The sequence below is a fragment of the Giraffa tippelskirchi genome, chromosome 5 (genome assembly GCF_054371585.1).
Source record: "Giraffa tippelskirchi isolate mGirTip1 chromosome 5, T2T-mGirTip1v1.2.pri, whole genome shotgun sequence".
In the NCBI taxonomy this organism is placed as follows: domain Eukaryota; kingdom Metazoa; phylum Chordata; class Mammalia; order Artiodactyla; family Giraffidae; genus Giraffa; species Giraffa tippelskirchi.
In genome coordinates this window covers 93,381,403-93,402,511 of record NC_137279.1, presented here as the reverse complement: position 1 = coordinate 93,402,511, position 21,109 = coordinate 93,381,403, and the positions used below count along the sequence as shown (strand labels likewise).

The 21,109-nt window shown below is 42.7% G+C and overlaps 1 long non-coding RNA gene and 1 pseudogene across 1 annotated transcript; one reads left to right on the top strand and one right to left on the bottom strand.

Moving 5' to 3' along the window:
- The first annotated feature begins 6,276 nt into the window (after nt 1–6,276).
- LOC145507602 (uncharacterized) lies at nt 6,277–8,172 on the top strand. The gene is made up of 3 exons (XR_014054963.1): nt 6,277–6,384; nt 6,469–6,597; nt 7,593–8,172. It is a non-coding gene; the product is annotated as an uncharacterized LOC145507602 (long non-coding RNA).
- A 7,472-nt stretch (nt 8,173–15,644) lies between these two features.
- LOC145507982 (protein lin-28 homolog A pseudogene) lies at nt 15,645–16,242 on the bottom strand (annotated as a pseudogene).
- Between the last annotated feature and the right edge of the window lie 4,867 nt (nt 16,243–21,109).

Here is a 21,109-nt window from a genome sequence, read left to right as displayed (position 1 = left end):
CATGTTGCTATTGCTGTTTTTCATTGCAGTGGTCTCACTTTCTTGAGTCTTTCTCTGAACATTTCAGTCAGCTATTAGACAAACTTCCCCAAACAGCATTTTGACTTTATTTTCAGAGGATGGATAGTGAAGTTAGGCAAATTTGAATTCATGATTTCAAATCTCTGTTCTGTCACTTAAGAGTTTAGGTAACCTTGAGGCAAGCGTTAACGTCTATAAGCCTTGGTTTCCAAGTCTGTGAAATGAGATAATTATAGTACTCTCGAAATGCTGGAGGATAAAATAGGATGATGTATGTAAAACTCTTAGCATATTGTCTGGCACATGTGTGTGCTCCATAAATGGTAACTATCAATATTGCTAGTATACATCTTCATTGCAGCATGAGTTCATTCAGTATGCAGTTATTGGGCTCATAATTTGTGCCTGGCACTGTTCTAGGTACTGAGGATACAGTGATGAACAAAACAGGTAAAGTTTCTACTTTCTGGGGGCTTAACATTCTTGTGGACTAATACACATCACCTGTATTTGTTTTAGTAGCCCCTCCATTCACCATTTCCCAGACTAGAGCTCCTTGAAGACGGGTGGTCTGTTTCCCATTGCTTAGTGTCATGCCTCAGCACACAGGATGTACTCCAGGAATGACTCACAACAAATTCTCTACACACAACCTCCTACTTCCTTTGTGTGTGGCTTCCCTCAAAAAATTCTGTTGCCTCTCTTTCCTATTCAAATCCAAGCCTTCCTTCAGGGCCTCACCCTAGTCTCATCCCTTCTGGGAAGCCTTCCTTGGCTTTGCCAGACTGCATTGCTCTTTTACAGTACCACAGTGACATGTTGTAGGTTTCTGTTTGTTTTCTGATTGTTTCTGATCTGGAAAGTTCACTTCATGATTAGGTGCAATTTGTCTAGTATACATTTATCCAAAGGTCCTACAGCGATGCTGAACACATGGAGGTGCTCAAGAAATATCTGCTGATTGGAGGAATCTTCATCATTTCTGTTTACAGTCTCCCTATTGAAATCTATTCTGACTAGGGGAGAGGTTTTGAGAGTCGATTGCTGGGAATTCTCTGGCAGCCCAGTGGTTAGGACTCCATGCTTCCACTGCAGGGGACCCAGATTCGATCCACACAGTACGGCCAAAAAAGAGAGAAAGAGAGTCAGTTGCTAAGGGAGATGTTTCTGTTGAAAGACTTCCAAAAGAATACAACTTTTTCTTGCCATCCTCATGGGGACCCCAAACCAAGAGCTTGAGTAGAACTTCGTTAGATGTTCAGGGAACTGTGTGCTAGGAACAGAGGAGTGCAGAGCCAGTGTCAGGCTACCTAGGGTGCTTATTGTGTCCCCAGCATGGTGTCACTGGCTTTGTGTCCTGTTTCTTGGTGTTTAAGACAGAGCCCAAGCTGCCCACTGACTCCTCTTTTGGGATCTGCAACAAGGGGGCCACCAAGAGAGTGTGTGACCAAGCTGAGAAGGAATAGGCAAGCACTCAGAAGTAGAGCCTTTCTGTCAAACCTAGGGGCCTGCAATGGGCATAAAGTTAGCTGGAAGGGCACTCTGTAAGTGGTAATGGAGTGAACCATGCCAGTTTTCAAGAAATATCCAGAATCAAAGTTGTTACAGTAAATTTGCAGCAATCTTTTTTTTTTTAACTTTTACATTCATTTTTTTGATTGTGATAAATACACATAATAGGAAGCTTACCATTTTAACCATTTGAAATGTACATTTACATTCACATTATTGTTCAGCCATCACTACCATCCATCACCAGAAATTTTCACCTTCCCAAACTGAAACTTCATACCCATTAAATACTAACTCCTGGGGCTTCCCTGGTGGTCCAGTGGTTAAGACTCCACATTGCAATGCAGGGGACATGGGTTCGATCCCTGGTTGGGTAGCTAAGATCCCACATGTCACAGAGCAGCTAAGCCCCATGCCACAACTCCTGAAGCCCAAATGCCTAGAACCCATGCTCTAAGCCCACTGCAACAAGAAGCCCACACACCACAACTAGAGAGTAGACCCTGCTCACCGCAACTAGAGAAAAGCCTGCACATAGCAATGAAGACTCAATGTAGGCAAAAATAAATAACTCAATACTACCTCCCTTTCTCCTGTCCCCAGCCCCTGGCAATTACTATTCTACTTTCTGTCTCTATGAATTCGACTAGTCTAGGTACCCCATGTAAATGGAATCATTTAAAAAATCATTTTTAATTTATACAAATATTATAGGTTTATATTCTTGTTTTAAAAAAATCAAACAATAATGAAATAGTGGGTATAAAAATAGTGGATATAAATATCAGAATCCAAATTCAGATGTTTAAGACATGTTAACTTCCTTAGTTTTCTACAATCAAACCCAATTTCTTCTTCCAGCCCCTATTCCATTAGGTAGCAAGGACTTAAATCTTTATTCCTACAGGGACTCCCCAGCCATTCTCTCCAGAGGTGCCTCTAATTTTCTAGAGGGCTCCCGATGTTCTACAGGCATGGAGAGACGGGATCAAATACTTCTGGTGTTTGGTCATCAATACTTGTCCTCTTTGGCATCCACTGAGACTTCCTGAGCCTGTCTGTTCTCAGATGTGAGTTCACACAGAGCACAGGTCATCCCCCTCAGGCTTATCCCAGACCTCCACAGGCACAGTTCTCCTCTCTCTCCCTCTTTCTTTTCCTCCCTCTGGTTTTCTTTTTCTTTTTGGCCACACCACTCGCCTTGCAGGATCCTAGTTCTCTGATCAGGGATTGAACCCAGGCCCTAGCAGTGAAAACACCAAGTCCTAACCACTGGACTGCCGGAGGAATTCCCTCCCTCTCCCTGTGTTTCATGCCTCTCTGGAGCCATACGGAGCTCAGCTGGGCTCTCTCTGGCCCTTCACTTGCTACTCAGTCACTCCTCAATACCACACACCAGGCTGAGAACTGGGGTGAGCAGAAATCTCAGAGTATCCCAGACCCACTCTCTGGGCACAATGTGCATTTTGGGGAGCAAGTGCAAGATTCCTGCTGTTCTTGGATTCACCAGCTTATCTGGCTTTTTTCTTTGCCATCCTCTCCAAATTCCAAGTTGTGTAAAGTCAGAGCCAGCAGAGCCTCAGAGCTCTTCTGAGGGACTTAGCCACGGATGTCTAAGATCCCCTCTGTCCTGTTCTGTCCTCTTTCTTGTCTTCCTCCCCAGCCTGGATGAACTCATTCTAGATGAGATCAGTTGGGTGAGGGGATAGAAGTGATGGAAAACTGGTTCTAACTCCTGTAGTATTTCCTCGACAAAAATTTCCTGATCATTCTCCAGAGTGCCAGGCACTTTTCTGCGCAATAGCAGTGGACAAAACAGACAAAATCTCTGCCTGTCTCTCAAAAGAGACAGAATAATAATAATAGTAATAAGCCAGACAGAATGCCATGCCTTTCTTATTAATGAGTCACTGTCCAATAGAACTTCTGGTGAAAATGGAAATGTTCTATGATAGCTCCACTGTCCAATATGTTAGCCACCAGTCACGTGTGGCTATGGAACACTTGAAATCCAGACTGGAGAACTGAATTTTTTAGCTTTATTTCATTTTAACTAATTTTTTTTTACAACGATGATTTTATTATTGTCACATCATCATTATTATTATTGGCTACACTGGGTCTTTTTTGCAGAGCAAGGGCTTCTCTAGTTTGAGTGCGCAGGCCACGTTGCCCAGCGGCATGTGGGATCTTAGTTCCCCAACCAGGGATCGAACCCACGTCCCCTCCATTAGAAGGAGGATTCTTAACCACCGTACCATCAGGGAAGTCTCCATTTTAACTAATTTCAACTAAAGTGTGAAATAGTCACATGTGGTTAGTGTATTAGAAGCACAGTTCTTATATACTGACACCTCTCTGAACTTTGGCTTTGAAATCCAAAAGGCCAGGGTTTTGACTCTCAGCAAACCTTTTCTTTGCTTTTCTTCTGAAATAACACTTCTCCCCATCACTGGGAAAATGTACAGTCTGAAGCGAAGCACATGGAACAGTTTCTAGCAAGTCTCCAGGAAATGCCCAGATCTCGACTGATTCCACTGACTGCCTGAACCCAGGGAAGATGCCTTACTTGTGGTAGATGCTTCGCTCCCCTTCCTGCCACCCTGTTACTCCCAAGCTCCCAATTCATCAAGAGGGAAGGAAACAGAACTTCCTTAAGAGGGCTGAAGAGAGCCAACAGGAGAGCTCGGTATGAAGGATTCCTGTTTCCCCCTTAGCTCCTTCACCCTTTTATTCCCCGCTACCCTCATCTCTAGGAATGAGGAGCTATTTTAGCATAAAAGTAGATCACTCTTGTGCTCTGAAAGATGGTCTGTATGAACAAGAGAGCAGCTTGTTGGTTGGTTTGCAGATGCCACATTCTGAAAAAGACACAGCTTGACTCACTGTGGAAAATTCTTAAAGAGATGGGAATCCCAGACTACCTTACCTGCCTCCTGAGAAATCTGTGTGCAGGTCAAGAAGCAACAGTTAGAACTAGACATGGAGCAACGGACTGGTTCCAAATTGGGACAGAGTACGTCAAGGCTGTATATTGTCACCCTGCTTATTTAACTTACATGCAGAGTATATCATGAAAAATGCCAGGCTGGATGAAGCACAAACTGGAATCAAGATTGCTGGGAGAAATAACAATAACCTCAGATATGCAGATGACACCACCCTTATGGCAGAAAGCAAAGAGGAACTGAAGAGCCTCTTGATGAAAGTGAAAGAAGAGAGTGAAAAAGCTGGCTTGAAACTCAACATTCAAAAAACTAAGATAGTGGCATTCAGTCCCATGCCCTGGAAGGGGGCATGGCAACTCACCCCAGTATTCTTGCCTGGAGAATCCCATGGACAGGGGAGCCTGGCTGGCTACAGTCCATGGGGTCACAAAGAGTCAGACGTGACCTGGTGGCTAATCAACAACGTACCTTTCACTTAAGATTTACCAGCTGCTAACATTTTCTCCATTTGTTTTCTCTCTCTACATATAAATTAACATATGTGTGCATACACATATGCTATACATTCACATATACATTTTTGGGAACCATTCAAGAGTCAGTTGCATATCATGACACTCCATCCCTGTGTAGGTTAGTTTGTATCTCCCAAGAGCAGGAATATTCTTTTCCATAAACCCAATTAACCCAAACAGAAGGTTTGACACTGATAACATACTATTTTCAGGTTTAGAATCCATATTCAATTTTTGCAAAATGCTCTTTAAGACAAAAAAAATATCTAGGATCTTATCAACAATCTGACTTTGCAGTATTGCTTTTAATCAATAAATGTGTGCCAATTCAACAAAATGAGTTTCTCCCAGGGAAAGTTGTGGACAGAGAAGACAAATGCATGAAAGATAGAGCCTTGGTTACTATCTTCAGAGACTGGGAGGATGGCGGGGGAAAAGGGAGAGAAGGCTCAGTCAGAGTTCAGGCTCTTGAAACAGACATTGAAGGGTCTCCTACTAAGTCCTTGGATCCTTGAAGATCTCAGACAGGCCTGGCCACCCAAAGTGGGTCGTGGACTATTTTCTGCTCCATGCCAAATTTCTCTCTAGCATGTGCAGATTCCAAGGTGGATTCTGGGATCTATATCTTCCATGTCTTGGTGCCCTTTGGGGTTTTGTCTCACTTTTTAGGATTTAGTCAGTGTTTCTTCTTATTTCTTTCTTTATTTTCTTTGGGTCTTCGTTGCTGTGCATGGGTTTTCTTTAGTTGCAGGGAGCAGGGGCTACTCTCTAGTTGAGGCACACAGTCTTCTCCTTGTGGTGGCTTCTCCAGTTGTGGAGCATAGGCTGTAGGTGCATGGGCTTCGTAGCTTCAGCTCCTGGCCTCTAAAGTGTGGGCTTGGTAGTTGTGGTGCACAGGCTTAGTTGACCCATGGCATGTGGAATCTTCCCAGACAAGGGATGGAACCTATGTCCCCTGCATTGGCAGGTGGATTCTTCCCCACTAGACTACCAGGGAAGTCCACAGTGTTTCTTCTTAAGCTCAGTCTTCTTACTCAGAGCCCTGGTGGGGGCTGGGGGAAGGGAGATGAGCAAATCCAGCCTCTTCTTGCTGAGAGTGAAGGAGAAGGAAGGGAATGTATGTGTGCATGTACGCATGTGCACCCTCTCAGCATCCCTCAGAGGAGCCCTCCTTGAACCTATGAGCCTGGGACCCCACCTTTCTGTTGCTATGACAACCGCTTCTGTGAGGACATAGGGACTAAAGAATTGTGAATGTGGGGTTAGAGAGGGAACACACCAGAGTCTCAATGCGTTAGTGATCTTAGAACTTTATGATAATGAAGAAGAGAGATAATATGTCTCTGTCTTCGAATCTCGAAGTAGGAGAGCAGGATGGGACACAGCAGGTGCAAGGGCAGGGTGACTCCTGAAGTTCTGCCTTGTGTGATCAGTTCCACTTCTAACTAACCTCTCCTTCTTCTTCCCCTTAGGAGGTTAAAGAAGCTTGGGGATCCCCAGGGGTAGAAAGCCCCTCCTTTAACACCACTGATAGATCCTTGATGCCCATCCACAGCTTCACTGATGACCTAGGCTATCAAGGGAGCCAGGACCTGACCAGCGTGAGTACCCCTCCTCTGGGGTCTCCCACCCCTTGCTCTACCACCGTATGGGCATCTTAGGTCACTGACCTCCCCTTTGATGTTCTGTGGCAACCTTCCACGTCTTGTCTACATCGTTCCAATTCACATGTTTACTAAACATGGCTCAAATTGACTCCTTCCAGGAAAAAATACCAGCAGTAATAGTAGTCACAGCTTATATCTATTGAATACTTACTTACAACATGCCATTTTATGAGAATTTATCTCTCATTTAAACTTCCTAAGAACCCTATACGGTCAATACTATTATTATCCCCATTTTTCAAATGAAGAAATGGAGACAAAGGTAAGTTAAGTAACTCTCCCAAGATTGCCTAAAAGATCCTAGAGTTTGAACTCAGTTTGTCTGACTCAGGATCTCACACACAGAACTGTCTCCCGGCTAGCTACTCCATTTTTATGAATGTCCTCCATTGTATCCTCTCAACATTTATATGCTGTTGAACACACTTGATACACGAACTTACTTGCTTGTTTATTTGGGGGAGGGTTTAAATGCTAGCTGTAATTTTGTTATTGAGCTATAATTGACACACAATAAACTATACATATTTAAAGTGTACAACTTGATGTTTTGGCAATGTATATACTTGCAAAACCATCACCACAATCAAGATAATAAACAGATCCATCACCTCCAAATAGAAACCACCTGGATTCCTAGAACAGATAAATTAGAGGGTTATTACCTGACTTCTAAAGGGATTCTTTAACCAAAGTATTTGAATCCTTTTTAAAATAATGAGCTCGCATCTGATGTGTTTAGAATATGCCTGTGTATCCTTTGCTGATACTGCTTTTATAACTTCTCTTTGGTCATTTTAAGTGCATGTCTTCCCTGGGCAGGGCAGTCTAAAGCTGTGCTTCCCGCTCTGTACTCACAAGCAGGTGGGTGCTTGGCTTAATCTTTCCCTCTGATCTCAGTCCTTCTCTGCCTCACTTCCTCCCCCTAGACTCGAAGTCCCACATGTAATGGGATGGGTCAGTGGAGAGCACACTTCATTCCTTCCTCTCGGATTCCTCAAGGAAGAAGATCCCAGCCTTGTTCCAGGCAAGAGACAGAGGCGGAATAAGATTGCCATTTTCCGGATGAGGAGAAATAAGGTGAGGGGGAAAGATGAGAATGACGAGGATGATGAGGAGGATGAGGCAGAGCGCTCTCCTAGGGTGAGACGAAAGCAATACACATACTCAAAGACCCGCCAACCAAAGCAAAAGGAGAATTTAGGCGTCTTGGAAAGTAAATTGAACACGACCACCTCCAATACTAAGTCATCTCCCTGGAGTATGATGGAGTTCCGGCAATACTTGTGTATGTGCTGCCGAACTAAGCAGAAGTCAGTGGAGGAGAACAAAGCATCGGATTCCAAAGAAAGGAGAAACCCAGATGAAAAGGAGAATGGAGTCTCAGGTTCTATGAATGAGCAAGGGAGGCAACAGTTTCCTGAAGGAACTCCAGGGGAACTTCCGGGCAAAAACCAGGAGAACAGAGAGTGTAATCCTTCAACTTGTACATAAAGCAAATTTTATTTTTATGGATGGTGTGTATGAACCTGATTGATGATCGCAGGTTTTCATCTTTGTTAATTATTTTTATACACGTATCCACTTTCTTCCTCCGCCTCCTCCCCTTTTGTCTCTCTGAACATCTTCTCATCCTTTCTAACACTATATGAATTTCCATCTCTAAGACGTGGGGCTAGTGTATGGGTGGATGAGACCTGGAAGAGGGGTCAGGAGGCTTCTGAAACCCTTGAGGCCTGCAACTCCAAGAAGGTGGAAAACAAGCTGAAGAGAAGAGTCTTGAGGTAACTAATGAGGGAGGCTGCAAGGCCTAGCTTTCCAGGTTTCAACTCCAGGCTTGTCTCATTTTCTCCCTAGTAACTCTCAGCTCTATATAGCAAAACTTTTGAGCTTCTGATTGTAGCAGATAAGAAGACCAGAAAAAAACTGCCTGAAGGGATTCTTGAAGTCATTTTCAAGATTGCCATTGCGGCAACAAAGTTTAAGACTAGCTCCCAAATTTATATTGCCATCTTACTTTTCCTTCCTTAGCTTGAGTAAAGGAGAAAAAAAAGGGGGCCCTTTCCCTCCAGGATCTATCTTCTCCCTTCCCCACATATTCACTAGTCATTCAGAAGGAATCTTAGAAATCAGGAAAAGATCTCAAGGCAGATTCCCTAGAACCTGAGCCTGAGATGGAGGCTCTTCTGCAAGGGTTTTATTGAGAGAATGCTCTCAGGAGAAGGAAGGTGGATGAGGGAAAGCAGATTAGGTCAGGGGAGAAAGCTAGGCAGGGTTTGTTAAGAGTTAACAGTTAAGTCTATGTCCACCTGATCCCAAGGAGCTCTGAAGTGTGGGTTACATCTCAAAACTGATCGCACTTTTGAGGCAGGGGTTGGCCTTTTGTAAGCCCATGTCAGTCAGTCACTGCGGGCTGCTCGAGGTTCTCCAGTGAGGTAGCCTCCCTGCTGACTGAAGGAGGTTCTTTGGTGAAGGACTGTGAGCTGTTAGCCATCAACCCCACAGCAGCTGGAAATGGGTGTGTGGCCCCATAAAGGGAATCTGGACAGAGCAATTCTGTAATTCATTGAAATTCAAGTGTTTCCCAGAATATACTTAATTTTTGTAAATGTCCCAGGTGCACTTGAAATATGTATTACAGTTAAGTGCATAAAAGTTAACATAAAAATGGAGAAAGAGCAGCTCTCCTTACAGAAGAACTGCAATGAACACACCAAGAGATAGAAAACCACTATTAAAACACCAAGAGTCATAACTGTTGGAGCAACACCCAACCATGGAAGGTGAAATTAGTGGTAAAAAATTGAGGGGAAACGGTACTTGTGCAGTCTTGAAGTATCTCCTTCAAGGTATTTACTAATTACATAGGTCAAAATAATAACTTTACAAGTGGAAACATAGTATATCCCACCTCCTTTTAACTAAATTATCAAGGTTAACATTGCCAATGATAAGACACATTGACATTGTGTACCCCTGATATGATGTGCTGAGAAGGCACACATGTCAAAATGCATAACCTCTGTCTAAGCATGAGAAATATCAGACAGACCACCAAATTGAGAGACGTTGTACAAAATGTTTGACCAATACTCTTCAAAAGTGCCAAGGCTCAAATTGATGTACGGTTGTCAAGGAGGAGGCAGGATGAGGGAGGAATAGATTAGGAGTTTGGGATTAGCAGATGCAAACAATTATATCTAAAATGGATAAACAACAAGGTCCCTGTATAGCACAGGGAACTATATTCAATATCCTGTATTAAACCATAATGGAAAATAATATTAAAAAATATACATATATGAAACTGACCACTTTGCTGTACACCAGAAACTAACAAAACATTGTAAATCAACTATACTTCAAAAAAAATTTTTTTTAATAATTTTAAAAATATTTTTAGCATGCCACAGAGCATGTGGGATCTTAGTTCCAACCAGAGATTGAAACTGTGCCAACCTGCAGTGGGAGGGCAGAGGTTTTGGGTTTTTTTTTTGAAAAAGGTGAGTCTTAACCACTAGACAGCTAGTGAAGTTTCTAATTAATGAATTTTAAAAAATGTTCACCACCACCCCGAAAAAAGAGTGCCAAGGTTCTGAAAGACTTTCACATAGTAAAGTAGACTAAGGAAACTGGACAATTATTAATAAATACAATGTGGGATTCTGGATTGGATCCTGGAACAGAAAAAAAAGGACAAAGTGGTAAAAGTCAAATAAAATCTGTAGTTTAGCTCATGTTATCATATCAATGTTAATTCATTTTGGTAATTTTACTGTGATTATACAAGATATTGGGCTTTCCAGGTGGCACACTCTTAAAGAACCTGCCTGCCAATTCTGGAGATGTGTGTCGGATGCCTGGGTTGTGAAGGGCCCCCTGGAGAAGGAAATGACAGCCCACTCCAGTATTCTTGCTTGGAGAATCCCATGGACAGAGGAGCCTGGCGGGCTACAGTCCATACAGTCACAAAGAACCAAACACAATTGAGCAACTAACACACACAGGGAAATCACAAAGAGTCAGACACAATTGAAGTGACTTAGCATGCATGCACTCATGCAAGATATTAACAATAAGAGAAGCTTGGTGAAGAATATTTGTACTATTTTTGTAATTTTTCGGTAAGTCTTTCTCCTTACAGAAGAAATATAGGGAAAAATACAAACAAAATTATTTCAAAACAAAGCATAAATAAATGCTCAATCTAAGAAATCATAGTAATCAATGCTCAGTTCAAGAAATAGGACATTATCAGTACCCTTGAATTATCCACATGTCCTCCTTCCTAATCACAGCTTCTTACTTCCCATGAAGGTTACTACTGTGGTGAATTTTACGGTAATTACTTCTTTGCTTTGTGGTATGAATTTTCCCAGTTGTGGATGTGACTGGTGATAGAAGCAAGGTCCGATGCTGTAAAGAGCAATATTGCATAGGAACCTGGAATGTTAGGTCCATGAATCAAGGCAAATTGGAAGTGGTCAAACAGGAGATGGCAAGAGTGAACATCGACCTTCTAGGAATCAGCGAACTAAGATGGACTGGAATGGGTGAATTTAACTCAGATGACCATTATATCTACTACTGTGGGCAGGAATCCCTTAGAAGAAATGGAGTAGCCATCATAGTCAACGGAAGAGTCCGAAATGCAGTACTTGGATGCAATCTCAAAAATGACAGAATGATCTCTGTTTGTTTCCAAGGCAAACCATTCAATATCACAGTAATCCAAGTCTATGCCCCGACCAGTAATGCTGAAGAAGCTGAACTTGAACGGTTCTATGAAGACCTACAAGACCTTTTAGAACTAACACCCAAAAAAGATGTCCTTTTCATAATAGGGGACTGGAATGCAAAAGTAGGAAGTCAAGAAACACCTGGAGTAACAGGCAAATTTGACCTTGGAGTACAGAATGAAGCAGGGCAAAGGCTAATAGAGTTTTGCCAAGAGAACGCACTGGTCATAGCAACACCCTCTTCCAACAACACAAGAGGAGACTGTACACGTGGACATCACCAGATGGTCAACACCGAAATCAGATTGATTATATTCTTTGCAGCCAAATATGGAGAAGCTCTATATAGTCAGCAAAAACAAGACCGGGAGCTGACTGTGGCTCAGATCATGAACTCCTTATTGCCAAATTGAGACTTAAATTGAAGAAAGTGGGGAAACCCACTAAACCATTCAGGTGTGATCTAAGTCAAATCCCTTATGATTATACAGTGGAAGTGAGAAATAGATTTAAGGGACTAGATCTGATAGAGTACCTGATGAACTATGGACAGAGATCCGTGACATTGCACAGGAGACAGTGATCAAGACCATCCCTAAGAAAAAGAAATGCAGAAAAGCAAAATGACTGTCTGAGGAGGGCTTACAAATAGCTGTGAAAAGAAGAGAAGTGAAAAGCAAAGGAGAAAAGGAAAGATATATCCATTTGAATGCAGAGTTCCAAAGAAAAGCAAGGAGAGATAAGAAAGCTTTCCTCAGTGATTAATGCAAAGAAATAGAGGAAAACAATAGAATAGGAAAGACTAGAGATCTCTTCAAGAAAGTTAGAGATACCAAGGGAACATTTCATGCAAAGATGGGCTCAATAAAGGACAGAAATGGTATGGACCTGACAGCAGCAGAAGATATTAAGAAGAGGTGGCAAGAATACACAGAAGAACTGTACAAAAAAGATCTTCACGACCCAGTTAATCATGATGGTGTGATCACACCTAGAGCCAGACATCCTAGAATGTGAAGTCAAGTGGGCCTTAGGAAGCATCACTACGAACAAAGCTACTGGAGGTGATGGAATTCCAGTTGAGCTATTTCAAATCCTGAAAGATGATGATGTGAAAGTGCTGCACTCAGTATGTCAGCAAGTTTGGAAAACTCAGCAGTGGCCACAGGACTGGAAAAGGTCAGTTTTCATTCTAATCCCAAAGAAAGGCAATGCCAAAGAATGCTCAAACTACCACACAATTGCACTCATCTCACACGCTAGTAAAGTAATGCTCAAAATTCTCCAAGCCAGGCTTCAGTGATACGTGAACCGTGAACTTCCAGATAGATGTTCAAGCTGGTTTTAGAAAAGGCAGAGGAACCAGAGATCAAATTGCCAACATCTGCTGGATCATCGAAAAAGCAAGAGAGTTCCAGAAAAACATCTATTTCTGCTTTATTGATTATGCCAAAGCCTTTGACTGTGTGGATCACAATAAACTGTGGAAAATTCTGAAAGAGAGGGGAATACCAGACCACCTGAACTGCCTCTTGAGAAACCTGTATGCAGGTCAGGAAGCAACAGTCAGAACTGGACATGGAACAGCAGACTGGTTCCAAATAGGAAAAGGAGTATGTCAAAGCTGTATATTGTCACTCTGCTTATTTAACTTATATGCAGAGTACATCATGAGAAACGCTGGGCTGGACAAAGCACAAGCTGGAATCAAGATTGCTGGGAGAAATATCAATAACCTCATATGCAGATGACACCACCCTTATGGCAGAAAGTGAAGAAGAACTAAAGAGCCTCTTGATGAAAGTGAAAGAGGAGAGTGAAAAAGTTGGCTTAAAGCTCAACATGCAGAAAACAAAGATCATGGCATCCGGTCCCATCACTTCATGGCAAATAGATGGGGAAACAGTGGAAACAGTGGCTGACTATTTTTGGGGGCTCCAAAATCACAGCAGTCTGTTTAGCATGAAACATCAAGGAATGGTCATGACTCAGGAGACTGGGAACAAGGGATGGAGAGTTCCTAGCTTCTTCAGGATTTTTGCACAGATTATTTAATCACAGGCACCCCACAAATTAAACATACAGGTGTATGGGCTATTTTAGGGGGCACAAAGGTGGAAATAAGAGTGGGTAGGAATCTAGTTTTTAGGACAGACGATCTTGTTCGAAATAGGAAATAGGGGAAGGGGAAAACAAAAGAAAGTGTGGTTCAAGATGCTCCACTTCAAGAAGAAGGGCCCCCAGGCTTATTATGTTTCAGATCTTTTTGCCTGGTGCAAACCCTTTTGTCAAAGATGCTTTGGCTATTTTTCTCAAAATGAAAAGAAGTTTGTAAGCAATAAAATCCCAAAAAAACATGGAGAAGACCAACACATTATATTTACACAAACTAAACAACCCACCAATCACCAAATCAGCTACTTGTGAGGTCCTACAAAGCCCAGACAAATGTTATAACTAGAGGGGGAGTAGCAGTTGGGGGAGACAAGAACTCAGGCTCAGACCCACATCACCCAATGTGTGCTATTGCATTTGCCCCATTACAACACGATGAGGCAGGTTTGTAGTGATCTCACAGCATGTAAATGAAACTCCCTTTTTTCCTTTAGCTACCATGATACTAATCACTTCTACAGCAGGGCAGGACCCTGGCTCTGGGAACCACAAAGGAGCCATAGCTGATGGTCTCCCTGGAAGCCAAGCAGGAAACACCCAGAATTCTTTAAGTTAAGGATCTTGTCCTTGCTTCATGTATCCATCCCTGGGCAGCTCAAAATGGGTACAGAGGCTTTGCTCTTAAAACCTATCCTCACCAATTCACGTTTTTTATAAAAACACACACATACAGTACACCCTGCTGTGCCTGGTAGGTTTAACCCAATCCAGTGAAGGATGGATCTGATATGTAAAGTGAGTCCTGTGCCCTGGGATTAGAGGTCTAGAACAGAATCCTTTGTCTCATGTACAGAGGACCTTTGCCTAATCTTGGCTTCCCTCTCTGCTTTTACCTGGCCCAGCCTTTCCTAACCTCTCTGCACCACCTCTCCCTATTCAAACCAATTTCAGTAGAAGACCAAGTCATGCGGCAACCCAGTAAAAACCTAGTCTCTTATGAAACATTGAAAATGGAGGGGTTTCAAGAGGAAACCACAGCAGTCCATGGAATTATCTAGGCCAGAATACTGGAGTGGGTAGCCGTTCCCTTTTCCAGAGGATCTTCCCAACCCAGTGATCGAACCCAGGTCTCCCTCACTGCAGGCGAATTCTTTACCAGCTGAGCTACAAGGGAATCTGGCATAAAAGCCAGCTCAAACTGGCAAAAATGAGGTAGTTCAATAGGCTATACACTGGAAATAGTTGTTCTCTCTGATGATAGAGCAACAAAAAGTATTCCTATCGTGCAGACCCAGAGCTGCTGCCAACTCACCCCTGAGATTGCTCATGTACCTGAGAACACAGTGCAGGTATGAGGGTCTAAGATTAAAATATACAAAAATGCAAAACCAGAATATTTATATATCATGAAAAAATAGTTAAAATGCACAAGATACGTCATTCCCACAGAGCCAGTGCAGTTGGAATCCTGGAGAAAGAAGGACCCAAGGCATAGTCATCAAGGGGAGCAAATACATAAAATTGTATTGGTCCAGAATGGGGTGGGAGTGAGCTTAGAAGCACCAGGACTGCAGCTGTTTCTTCAGACCATCCCTTTCTCCTGTCATCACAACCCACTGCTTGGGACAGTTCTCAGCACTCCATCCCAAGAGGGGGTTATGAGGAGACAAGATTTGGAAAACCCTGCCTTCCTGCTGACACATTTCCTCCCACAGAATGCAGTGACTTGTAGGTTGGGTTCATCAATCTGGTATCATGCTTAATCTTTTCACTCTGGCATGGGAAATATTATTCCACCTCCTTCTTTAAGAGTAAAACAAATTTTCTCTCCAGGCCACTTTCAAAAGCTGGAGATTCTGGGGGTGCAGACACAGATAAAGCATGCAGGGAGGGTTAACCCCCAAAGCCCTCACGTGCATTTGGAGAGAGCGTGACTGGAGTTCCTTTGCTTCACTCCTTCCTCCCACCAAGAGAGAAGAGAGGGTGATGCTCTGCACCCTAGCCTGAGATATATGGCAGTGCCAGCTGCCCCCTACCCGCCCTGTCCCCACTTTCTCCACTCTGCCAATTGATGCTTGCTTCTCAAAACTTTCTGATCACAAAAGGATAGCTGCTACCTACTGTGGCTCAATTCTGGGCCTCTGGGAACATGGCAGGGCTATGGATCTCTTCTTCCTCCTCCCAAAAGTAGGCTTGCTTTCTCTGGGAGCTGGGAGCTTGCTGGGCCTTCAGCAGACATGAGGCTACCATATGATTGGTGCTGTAGCAGAAGTGGCGCTTCTTGGACTGGGGTGACAGGTTGCATTCCTTGGCATGATGGTCTAGACCTCCACAATTGTAGCACATCTCTCCCTTTGATCTGTGTTTCTGCATATTCTTTTCTTTGGGTTGCCTTTCGCTCCCAACACAGAACACCACACCAGGGCTGGTGACTCGGATAGAGGCCAGGCCCTCGGCTGACTCCTTAAAGGTGAACTCCACAGCCTCACCCTCCTTCAAGCTCCAGAATCCCTCCAGGTGCAGCTTACTCTGGTGCAGAGAGACATCCACTGCGGGGCTGATTGCGACCCCTGTACGGGTGGGTCACGGAGAGGAAGCCAAATGCCAAGCACACATTGAACCATTTACAGAAACCAGCGCTGTGCAGTACCTGTGGCTCCTTGGGTGCCTTCTCTGGCTCCTTGGTGCAGCCAACTGCAAACTGGTGGTTTGACACAGAGCCCATGGTCTATGAGCCCAGGGCCCCAGGCCCGTGCTCCCCATTGTGTGCATTTATATACATTTTGTATATCCATTCCTCCACTAGTGGACACTTGGGTTGCTTCCACGTCTTAGCTATTATGAATCATGCTGCACACAAACATAGGTGTACAAATACCTCTTTAAGACCCTGCTTTCAGTTCTTTGGGGTATATACCCAGAAGTGGAATTGCTGGATCATAATGTAATTCTATTTTTAATTTAAAAAAATGACATATGCACACTACAATATTTGTTTATTTGTTTTTGTTTGCACTGAGTCTTCCTTGCTGCACATGCACTACTCTGCAGTTATGGTGCTCAGTCTCACTGCGATAACTTCTCTTGTTGCGGAGCAGGGGCTTGAGGCATGTGGGCTTCAGTAGTTATTGCATGGGGGCTCATTAGTTGTGGCTTGACGGTCCTAGAATGTGCAGGCTTTAGTAGTTTTGGGGTGTGGGCTCAGTAGCTGCAACTTGCAAGCTCTAGAGCGCAGGCTCAATAGTTGCAGTCCACAGGCTTAGTGGCTCTGAGGCATGTGGGATTTTCCCAGATCAGGGATCAAACTGGTGTCTCCTGCATTGGCAGGCAGAATTTTTTACCACAGAGCCATCAGGAAAGCCCATCCCATCAGTTTTTACAGGTAATTTTTTGTCATTATTTAGTTTTTAAATATTTTATAATAATTCACATTGTTATGCCTTTCTTGACCGATGATTTAATTAGAAGTATATTTCATTATTTCCAAAAATCTTGAGTTCTAGAAAACTGTATTAAGATTAGAGATTGTACTTTGTATTATCATTTTATAATTTTTTGGCAGAGTAGCAGGTGGGATCTTAGTTCTCCAACCAGGGATCGAACCCACACCCCAGACTCATAACCACTGGACCACCAGGGAAGTCTTGATATTTTGTATTATTTCTATCCTGTAAAATTCATTGAAAATTGCTATATTTCCTAGCCTATATTCAGTGTTTCTAGATGTTCCATGTATGCTTGAAAATATATATATATATACATGTGTATTTTATAGTTTATTGGATGTAGTATTATATGGATTGCTTTTCATTGAAAATAAGATGCACCCAGTATTTTTTTTTTTTTCCTAGGGTTGCCTTAAAAAAGTACCACAAAACAGAGGGCTCTAACAATAGAAATTTATTGTCTCACAGTTCTTGAGGATAGACATATGAGACCAAGGTGCTGGCAGTATTTGTTCTTTGGAAAGCTGGAGGAAGAGTATGTTCCATACCTCTCCCCTGGCATCTGATGGTTTGTTGGTAATTTTTAGTATCAGTATGTGCTGTGCTTAGTCGCTCAGTTGTGTCCGACTTTGGCTCCTCCTCCAGGGGGTCTTCCTGACCCAGGGACTGAACCAGAGTCTCCTGCATCTCCTGCATTGCAGGCAATTCCTTACTGCTGAGCCACCGAGGAAGCCCTACTCCGGGTATGACCTCATCTTAATCAATTTCACCTGCAATGACCCCCTCTCCCCCTCACTGCTTTCCAAGTACAGTCACATTCTGAGGTACTGAGGGTTACAATTTTAACACATGACTTTTTGAGAGACACAGTCCAACATATAACACACTGTTAATTAATTTACTTACTATCAAAAAGCTTTAAAATGTTATCAGTTTTAAAAAATGCTACCAATTAAACTATAACTCAATACCAGGATACCAACGGATTAAAACAAACAACAAACCAAAAAACTCTTCCTATCAGATATCAAAATGTGAAAAAATTTGTATCTTAGAGTTAATTAACATTGATACTTTTTTCCTGCCTGTTGTATCAATTATAGAAATAGTTATATTGAAATCTGTGATTGGGAGTTTTTCTGATTCTCTTTGTAGTGCTCTCAATTTTTTTCTTTTTATATATTAAGGCCATGTATTAGGAGAAGGCACTGGCAACCCACTCCAGTACTCTTGCCTGGAACATCCCATGGACGGAGGAGCCTGGTAGGCTACAGTCCATGGGGTCGCGAAGAGTCAGACACGACTGAGCGACTTCACTTTCACTTTTCACTTTTCACTTTCACGCATTGGAGAAGGAAATGGCAACCCACTCCAGTGTTCTTGCCAGGAGAATCCCGGGAACGGAGGAGCCTGGTGGGCTGCCGTCTATGGGGTTGCACAGAGTCAGACACGACTGAAGCGACAGCAGCAGCAGCATTAGATGCATAAATATTAATATTTAAGATGGTTATATATTTGTCTGGTGAATGTTACCTTTTATCATTATGAATTAACTCTTATCTCTTAAGTGTTACTTTCTGCCTGAAATTCTAGCTAGTTTATTATTAATATGGCTACCCTAATTTTCTTCTGGTTTGTGTTGATACAGTTTATCTTTTTCCAAACTGTTACTCTGAATTTTTCTATTTTCTTATGTTCAGTAAATGTCTTATGGTCAGGACACAGTTAGATTGTTTCCCTTACCCCCAGCTCCACCCACTGAGGAATTCAGAATGTTTCATTTAAAGGTGAATGATTGGGCTTCCCCGGTGGCTCAGCGGTAAAGAATCTGCCTGCCAATGCAGGAGATACTGGTTCGATCCCTGGTCCTGGAGGCTTCCACATACCGCAGAGCAACTAAGCCCATGCGTGAACCCACATGCCACAACTACTGAAACCTGTGTTCCACAGCAAGAGAAGTCACCGCACTGAGAAGCCTACACATCACAACAAATAATAGCCCCAACTCACCACAACTAGAAAAAAGCTTGCACAGCAGCAAAGACCCAGCACAGCCAATAAATAGATAAAATTATTTAAAAAAAGAAATAAAGAAAAATAAGGGTGAGTGATTAAAACCAGACCTTTACCTGTCTTCTCTTGGACGCCAGCTTCTCTTTGAGGCTGGGCCTTGTCTCTCCTCCCGCATCACTCTGCAAAGAAGGCTATGACCCAGGTGGTGGCAAGGTCTCTGGGGATGAAAGGTTGCTCCTCCTCACAAAGCAGGTGGTTTGGGAGCTACCCATCATGGGCTCTGTGAGTGCCCTTGGGGTGTCTTGACCCCTGCTCAGCGTCAGGGCAGGCTCAGTGCCTCCCCTCCCTGCAGAGGAGACCACCAGTGGGCCCCGGGGCCTTCTGGACTCAGCCTCCGGGTCCCCGGTAGATGTAGGGTAGGATGTAGATTGGGCTGTCCTGCAGGCTCACATCAGAGCATACATTCGCAAGATCTTCAGGGCCTTGTAGTTAGATTTTTATTTTATTGATCCAACCTGACAATCTTTGAGTTCTTTTTTTTAAGCTGTGCAGACTTAGCCACTACATAGCATTCAGGATGGTCTTCCCTGTTGGCTGGGTGGTAAAAAATTCGCCTGCCAAGCAGGAGGCATGGGTTTGATATCTGGGTTGGGAAGATCCCCTGGAGAAGGAAATGGCAACCTACTTCAGTATTCTTGCCTGGAAAATCCCATGGACAGAGAAGCCTGGCGGTCTACAGTCCATGGGGTGGCACAACAGTTGGACACAACTTAATGCCTAGTCAGCAACTAGCATTCAGGATATTAGTTCCTGAACCAGGGATAAACCTGAGTCTCGTGCATTGCAAGGTGGATTCCCAACCACTGGACCACCAGTCCCAAACTTTGACTTTTAATTGAAGCATTTAATCCATTTACATTTAATAAAATTACTTTTATATTAAAGTTTAAATCTGCCATATTATGTGGAATTTCTATTTTGTATATTCTATTTTCTCTGGCTTTGTCTTATTTAAACTTTTCAGTTTGACTAATTTTAGATTTACAGAATGATTGTAAAGACAGAAGAAGAGTTCCTATATACCCACACCTGGTTTCCCCTATTATTGTCATCTTACATTAGTATAGTATATTTTTATAATTAATGAACCACTACTGACACATTATTATTAACTTAAAGTCTATACTTTATTCAGATTTATTTGTTTTACTTAATATCCTTTTACTGTTCCAGGATCCTATCCTGAAACATTACGGCATTACATTTAATTGTTTCTCCTAAGGCTCCTCTTGGCTGTAACAATTTTTCAGCCTTTCCTTGTTTTTGATGACCTTGACAGTTTTCAGGAGTACTGGATAGGTATTTTGTAGAATGTCCCCCAGTTGGAACGTGTTTGTTTTTCTCATGATTAGACTAAGGTTATAAGTATGGAGGAGGAAGAGAACAGAGGTAAAATGTAGCTTTCCTCACATCATCTCAAGAGTACATACTATCAACATGCTTTATCATTGACCTTGATCACGTGACTGAGGTAGTGTTCCCCAACTCTAATGCTCCCACCCCACCCCTTTCCACATTGTACTCTGTTAGGTAGGCATGTGCAGCCCGCAAGTGAGGAATGGGTATTCTGTTCCTCTCCTTGAGGACAGAACATTCACATACATTCTTTGTAATTTTTCTACACAGGTTTGTGTCTTCTCACTCATTTATTTATTCAATTATTTATTTGTATCAGTACAGATTCAAGAGCATTTATTTTATACTTATTTATTTTGTTGCTTAAATTGTTCTAGCTTTGGCCATCGGGAGCTCTTTCAGTTGGCTCTTGTGTCCCTTTAGCATGCACCCATCATTATAGGTGTTTTTTCCTTTTATTCTTTTTTTTCCTTTTTATTATGACTAAAGATTATTACTCTTCGGAATTTCCCTTAGTATGAGACTGCTGGTGGTGGACTGTTTTCCGTTTGTCTGAAAATATCTTTGTTTTATTTTCATTTTTTGAAAGATGTTTTCTCTGGGCTCCTACCTTCTTTAAACATAGGGAAGATGGCATTTCACTCTTCTGCCTTCCAGTTTTGCAGTTGAGATGTAAGCAGTTGTCTGTTGTCCCTTTGAGGATAAACCATCTTTAAT